Source organism: Sinocyclocheilus anshuiensis, unplaced genomic scaffold (assembly GCF_001515605.1).
Source record: "Sinocyclocheilus anshuiensis isolate Anshui unplaced genomic scaffold, SAMN03320099.WGS_v1.1 scaffold308, whole genome shotgun sequence".
NCBI lineage: Eukaryota > Metazoa > Chordata > Actinopteri > Cypriniformes > Cyprinidae > Sinocyclocheilus > Sinocyclocheilus anshuiensis.
In genome coordinates this window covers 1,728,813-1,737,000 of record NW_015558619.1, presented here as the reverse complement: position 1 = coordinate 1,737,000, position 8,188 = coordinate 1,728,813, and the positions used below count along the sequence as shown (strand labels likewise).

At 34.2% G+C, this 8,188-nt stretch overlaps 1 pseudogene; it reads left to right on the top strand.

Moving 5' to 3' along the window:
- Positions 1 to 8,188, top strand: part of LOC107680472 (spectrin beta chain, non-erythrocytic 1-like) — a 115,147-nt pseudogene that overhangs the window by 82,674 nt on the left and 24,285 nt on the right.

The window sequence follows — 8,188 nt, the reverse complement described above, 5'->3', positions numbered from 1 at the left end:
ATAAAAAATAATATTATAATAATAAAAATAATATAATAATATTTTGATTGTAAATTACAATATATATATATTTTTTTACTTTTTAACCATCTTTTTGGTAATTGTACATATTGCAATTTCAATTTAAAAGTTATAATGCAATTTTGGTTTGCTACATTTTTTTTTTACAAAATAATAAATTTCACTATTGTAATACTTCACTGTAAAATAAAAAGATATTTAAGAAAAATATATACAATACTTTTTTGTTTGTTTGTTTTTTGGCTCTCTTAATTTCTTTATTTTCAAACCATCTTTTTGATAATTGCAATAAGCCATATTGCGATTTCGATATAATAAATAAAACATATTAGAAATATTATTTTCGTAATATTTCACTGTAAAATAAAAAATTGTGTGTTTAAAAATATAATTAAATAAGAATCATAGTAATAATTTTATTTTTGAATTGCTTATTTCATTTTCAAACCATATTTTTGATAATTGCACTTTTGGTTTACTAAATAAATATAAATAAAAACAAATTATGTAAATAAAAAACAAGATAAGAAATATTACTATTGTAATATTTCATTGTAAAATAAAAAAAATCAAGCATTTAAGAAAAATATAATAATAATTATTATTATTATTTTATTTTAAATTACAAAACAAATATTTTTTGGCAGTCTTTATTTATTTTCAAACAATGCTTTTTAATTTTTCAATTTCGTTTTTATTTCAATCAATCGTGCAGCCCTAGATACTGGTTTACCCACTGGGCTTCTTAAATAAAATATATTCAAATCAAAAAGTACTCTCAAAATATACATTTGATCAGTTATCTGTGTTTTCTGGAAGTTGAATCTATGACCTTGGCATTACTCATTGAACACAATTTAACTAGCTTAATCAGCTTGTAACACTCCAAAGAGAAAGGAAAACTTGAAATCGCATCATATGACCCCTTTAAAGGTTCTTTATGGAACCATTTAGACAAAAAATGTTCTTCTATGGCATCACTGTGAAGCACCTTTATTTTTAAGAGTGCATCTTTATTTGACCCTCTAACTCTAACACTTTATTCTAATTCTATTCTAAAAAAAAAAACTCTTTTTGATAATTGCAATAAGCCATATTGCGATTTCGATATAATAAATAAAACATATTAGAAATATTATTTTCGTAATATTTCACTGTAAAATAAAAAATTGTGTGTTTAAAAATATAATTAAATAAGAATCATAGTAATAATTTTATTTTTGAATTGCTTATTTCATTTTCAAACCATATTTTTGATAATTGCACTTTTGGTTTACTAAATAAATATAAATAAAAACAAATTATGTAAATAAAAAACAAGATAAGAAATATTACTATTGTAATATTTCATTGTAAAATAAAAAAAATCAAGCATTTAAGAAAAATATAATAATAATTATTATTATTATTTTATTTTAAATTACAAAACAAATATTTTTTGGCAGTCTTTATTTATTTTCAAACAATGCTTTTTAATTTTTCAATTTCGTTTTTATTTCAATCAATCGTGCAGCCCTAGATACTGGTTTACCCACTGGGCTTCTTAAATAAAATATATTCAAATCAAAAAGTACTCTCAAAATATACATTTGATCAGTTATCTGTGTTTTCTGGAAGTTGAATCTATGACCTTGGCATTACTCATTGAACACAATTTAACTAGCTTAAGCATCCGAGCATGCTGGTCAGCTCCCTTCATTAGATGCATGTCTAAACTAGCTCTTAACCAGCTGGTTCCATGTGTTAAACTGCAGCCTGATGCTCATCCGCAGGTGGAGTCAGTTCCGCGACCTGGTGGACCAGAAGAAAGAGTCCCTCAACTCGGCTTTGGGCGTGCAGAACTACCACCTGGACTGTAACGAGACCAAATCCTGGATCCGCGAGAAGACCAAAGTCATTTTTGTTGATTTCGATTGCTTCCATTGTCCTCATTTGTAAGTCGCTTTGGATAAAAGCATCGGCTTCATGACTAAATGTAATATAATGTAAATTAATGATTATTTTAGGTTCAAGTGTAAGGATTTGGAAACAAGCAGGGTACGTGCTGTTCAAAATTAAGCTCAGAATCGACTCGAGAAAGAATTGCGATGCATTCGGAAAAGCTCAGAATCGATGCTGAATCATTTCTCGATTCACGATCAATTTTTTTTCATCAATTTATTTTCCCAGCCCTAATATCGACTGATATGAAAAAAATGATGGTGATAATTTTTTTGGCCAAATCACCCAGCCCTAGTTTCTTGCTTCTTTAATGTTTTCTATCTTCTCCGATTCGATGCAGGCTACAAACCCTGTGACCCTCAGGTCATCCGTGACCGCGTGGCCCACATGGAGTTCTGCTATCAGGAGCTGACCCAGCTGGCAGTGGAGCGCCACGCCCGTCTGGAAGAGTCCCGCCGCCTGTGGAAGTTCTTCTGGGAGATGGCGGAGGAGGAGGGGTGGATTCGCGAGAAAGAGCAGATCCTGTCCTCGGACGACTGCGGCAAGGATCTGACGGGCGCCGTGCGTCTGCTGAGTCAACACCGCACTCTCGAGGATGAAATGAGCGGCCGCGCCGGTCACCTCCAGCACACGGTGCGCGAAGGTCAAGCCATGGCTGACGCTGGGCACTTCGGCGAAGATAAGATTCGCGAACGCATCGCCGACGTCCAGGCCCAATGGGCCGCTCTGGAACAGCTGGCTGCGGTGAGGAAAAAACGCCTGGAAGAGGCTTGCAGCCTTCACCAGTTCCAGGCTGATGCGGATGACGTCGACACCTGGACTTTAGACGCGCTCCGAATCGTCTCCACCGCTGACGTGGGCCACGATGAATTCTCCACTCAAGCTTTGGTCAAGAAACACAAAGACGCCTCGGCCGAGGTCGCTAGTTATCGCTCGGTGATTGACGCTCTTCACGAACAGGCCCAGTCCCTGCCTCCAGAACAGGTGCAGGCTGCCAACGTCAACGAGCGGCTGGCGGGCATCGAGGAGCGCTATAAGGAGGTCTCCGAGCTCAGCAGGCTGAGGAAACAGGCCCTGCAGGACGCCCTGGCGCTCTATAAGATGTTCAGCGAGGCGGACGCGTGTGAGCACTGGATCGACGAGAAGGAGCTGTGGCTCAACAGCATGGAGATCCCAGAGAAACTGGAGGACCTGGAGGTCATTCAGCACAGGTGAGAGGTCAAGTCTGTGTTTTTGTGGTCGTATTTATCACAGGCTTGTGCCAATTAGTTGGAATTTGTGGCATTGCAAATTTCACTAACTTTGCAGGTTTTGAGCTATTACTTGATTTGCATCATTTTTAAATGTTTGATGTTGGCTTGAGAAAACCTATCCAGATAGTTTCAAAGTAGTGTTAAATTTGAAAACTTGAATAAAAAAAATAAAGTCGTTTTAGAAGCTTGAAGCAGTTTTAAGTTTGATATCATTTACAAAGCTTAAATTTTGAAGCAGTTTTAAAAAGGCAAGGTTTGAATGAGTTTTAAGTTTGAAGTACTTTATAAAGCTAGAATTTTGAAGCAGTTTTATATTTGAAGTATTTTTAAAAATTTGAATTTTGAAGCAGTTTGAAGTATTTTTAAGTCTGAAATAGTTTTAAAAGGTTGCATTTTGAAAAGGTTTTAAGTTTGAAGCAGTTTATAAAGGTTGATGTTTGAAGTTTGAATTAGTTTTAAAAATTCAAGGCTTGAAGACGTTTTAATTTTGACGTGGTTTTAAAAGTTTAAAACTGTTTTAAATTTGAAGTGTTTTTTAAAACTTGAATTTAAAGCAGTTTTAAGTTAAAACTAGTTTTAAAAGCTTGAAGCGGGTTTAAGTTGGATTTAGTTTGAAAAGTTTGAAGTTTGAAGTAGTTTTAAAAATCCAAGGTTTGGAGGCATTTTAAGTTTGACCGTTTTAAAAGTGTAAAGCTTTTTTGAATTTCAAGTAATTTTTAAAAACTTGAATTTAAAGCAGTTTTAAGTTAAAAGTCGTTTTAAAAGCTTGAAGCAGTTTTAAGTTTGAAAATTTAAATATGTGCGTTTTGAACCAATTTTAAGTTTGAAGTAACTTTAAAAAACTTACACTTTGAAAGAATTTTAGGTTTGAATTAGTTTTAAGAATTCGAGGTTTGAAGGAGTTTTACGTTTTCAATTTGAAATAGTTTTAAAAGCTTGAAGCAGTTTTATGTTTGAAAGTTTAAATATGTGCATTCTGAATCAATTTGAACTTTGAAGTAGCTTAAAAAGTTTTGAAGCAGTTTTACGTTTAAGGTAGTTTAAAAATCTTTAAAAGGTTGTTTTAAAAGTGTGAAGCAGTTTTAAGTTTGATGTAAGTTTGAACCTAAATTTTGAAGCATTTTTAAATTAAGGAATTTTACAAGTTTGAAGTTTTTAAGTCCATGCAGCCACTCAGATAGACAGATAAACGGATTGCTGTCCGGTTGCTAGGCAGTTGCTGTGGTGTTCTGGGTTCTTGCAAGGATGTTGCAAGATGGTTATTAGGGTGTTTTGTGTTGCTTTTAGAAGGTTTCTAGGGTGTTCAGAAGTCTGAAGGTCTGAGACGAGTTTGGTGGATGTAGCTTGAATGCTCTAGGAATATTTGTCTAAGAAAAATAATAATGACTAATAAGTTTAGGTAGTAGAATTTTGGCTTCCTCAAGTCAGTGTAATTAGGAGCGTTTACCGCCACAGCTGTTCATGCTGAGTCACGCCGCTGGAGAACAGCAGTACAAATGATCATCTGAACGTTCTCTGAGCTCGATAACAGATTGAACTCACTCTAGTGTGGCCAGGTATCACATTTTCCATTTCTCAAGGACAAATTGGCCCTTATTGTAAAACATGATTCTTCAGGAGTGCTGTTCTTGATGATTGTGTGATGAAATGTTTTAATTACCCTCCAGGTTTGAGAGTCTGGAGCCTGAAATGAATAACCAGGCGTCACGCGTGGCCGTTGTCAATCAGATCGCCAGGCAGCTCATTAGATCACCGCCGTCTGGGAGGAGATGAAAGAAACCCTACGAAACCGAGAGGCATCTCTTGGGGAAGCCAGCAAGCTGCAACAGTTCCTCCGAGAGCTGGACGATTTCCAGTCCTGGCTTTCCCGCACGCAGACGGCCATCGCGTCCGAGGACATGCCCAACACGCTAGCCGAGGCCGAGAAGCTTCTGGCCCAGCACGAAGGCATCAAGAACGAGATTAACAACTACGAAGAGGACTACCAGAAGATGAGGGACATGGGCGAGATGGTGACGCAGGGACAAACGGACGCTCAGTACATGTTCCTGAGACAGAGGCTCCAGGCTCTGGATACCGGATGGAACGAGCTCCATAAGATGTGGGAGAACCGGCAGAACCTTCTGTCGCAGTCTCATGCCTATCAGATCTTCCTCAGAGACACCAAACAAGCCGAAGCCTTCCTCAACAACCAGGTAAGTTGCTTGAACACCAGTATACTCTTGAAAATATGGCATTGATGGTTCCATGAAGAACCTTTAACATCCAAGATTCTTTAGTTGAAAAAGTTCTTTAGATTATTAAAATGTTCTTCACACTAAGAAAAAAATTTTTACTTTTCAGAACGGTTCACTGAAACGTTCTTTGGGAAACCCAAAAATTGTTCTTCTATGGCATCACTGCAAACAAAATAAGAAATATTACTATTGTAATTAAAATGTTAAATGATTTTAAATATTTTAAATGACTATACTCTTTTTTTTCTTCTTTTTTTTTTCTCAGTCTTAATTTTTTTCATTTTCAACCATTTTAATTACAATTGTACTAAGCCATATTGCGAAATTGTTTACTAAATAAACGTTCAAAAAGTTTACTAAATAAAAATATTAAACAAAATAAGAAATTTTACTATTGTAATATTTTACAATAAAATGAAAAATTACGCTTAGCCATATTGTAATTGTAATATTTCACAGTAAAATAAAAATGAAGTATTTAAGAAAAATAATTATAAAAATAGTTTTATTTTAAATTACAATACTAATATTTTTTCCCCTCTCTTAATTTCTTCATTTTCAAACCATCTTTTTGTTAATTGCACTAAGCCATATTGTGATTTTAGTTTACTAAATAAAAATGTTAAACAAAATGAGACATTTTATTGTGGTGTAAAATAAAAAAAATCAAGCATATAATAATAATCATCATCATCAATACAAATATTTTTTAGAAAAAATAACAAAAAATAAAAGATATTAAAAAAAGAAGAAAAAATTGTATATTTTAAGAACTGTTCACTGAAAGGTTCTTTGAGGAACCAAAAAAATGGTTCTTTTATAGCTATGACAACCCCCCTTTTGGACCCTTTATTTTTAAGAGTTTAAACATCCTGTTTGAGCTTCACCTGAGTGATTTATTCTCTATCTTTCTGTAGGAGTATGTTCTGGCTCATACCGAGATGCCCACCACCCTTGAAGGAGCAGAAGCTGCCATTAAGAAACAGGAGGACTTCATGACCACCATGGATGCCAATGAGGACAAGATCAACGGAGTGGTGGAGGCCGGAAGGAGACTGGCCAGTGACGGAAACATCAATGCCGACCGCATCCAGGAGAAAGCAGCCTCCATCGATGACCGGTAACAAAACACATGCACTTAAACAAGTCAAAGTGAACAGATAAAAACAGATAAAAGAGACGGACTGACCTGCAAGCTTTAACCTGCAGGCATAAGAAGAACCGTGAGGCGGCCGTGGAGCTGCTCATGAGGCTGAAGGACAACAGAGACCTGCAGAAGTTCTTGCAGGACTGCCAGGAGGTGAGCTGACCATGTTATTCTAGTCTCAGTGAGATACTATTATAGTTTGTATTCATATTTTGAACAAGTGTTTATTTTATATTTTCATTTAATTCTGTTGTGTGTTTTTGGCATTTTTCGTATTAGTTTTAATAGTTTTATTTTTATTATTAGTTTTAGTTATTTTAGTACATAACGTTAAACTAAATTAAAATGAGAAATGTTGCCGTGGCAACTAGCTGAAATATATATATTTTTTTAAATAATTTTTTGTGTTTTATTTTTAGTTAACTATAATAACCCTGATATGATCTGGATACTGTTATTGTTTTGAATTATATTTTGAATAATTTTTAAGTATATATTTTCTATTTTCATTTAAATTAAAGTTTAAGTAATTTTGTTGTTTGGATTTTTTTGGAATTTATTTATTTAATTATTATTATTATTATTTTTAAATATGTCTGTATCATTTCTTCTTATTATTATTTTTTTTTAGTACATCACGTGAAACTAAATTAATATGAGAAATGTTGCTGACAACTACCTGAAATAAAAAATAAAAAAATTATTTTATTTAACATTTACTTATTTCAAGTAACGAAAATGCATTTATATAGTTTCAGTTTTAGTTAGTTTCACATGCTGAAAAATAAGGCAAATCCAATAGAAGCACATCTTAGCTTGACTGTTTTGCGTCCTCTGCTCAGCTGTCCCTGTGGATCAATGAGAAGATGCTGACAGCACAGGACATGTCCTACGATGAGGCTCGCAACCTGCACAGCAAATGGCTCAAACACCAGGCCTTCATGGCTGAACTACAGTCCAACAAAGAATGGCTGGACAAAATCGAGAAGGTCAGTTATCTGTGCATTTCATTTAATAGCATTCAATGTACATCTTAAATTGTGCTATCTTTTTTTTTGCAATATTACCAGTGTGAAGATCAAATAAGTAAATAAGTGTTATACTAGACAGAATCCATAATCCTGCCTTGAAAACATTATGCATTCAGTCATTCCTTAAAGTATTGTGTGTTATAGCATTAATATTTAGACAATATGCCTCATAAGACACGATTTAATCAGGAAGGGAAATTGCATTGTTGTTTTGTGAGATATTGATTTTTGGCTTGGTTTCTAAAACAGTCTTTAATCAGGATTTGAAGTGTTATACTTAGAACAAGAAGAAATATCTGCCAATGGGCTAATAAAAATAAACTTAATTTAAAGGGGTCCTATTATGCTCTTTTACAAAGTCTTGATTTTGTTTAGGGGTGTTCTAGAACAGGCTCTCATACTAGGTTGTTCGAAAAACACATTATTATATAATATTATTATATATATTATTATTATATTATATAAACACTTCTCTCCTCAGTCTGGCATGAACGGCTCGAATAGTTCCTGTATCAAATGAAGGCCCGCCTTCTGAAATACGAAATGTGCTGTGATTGG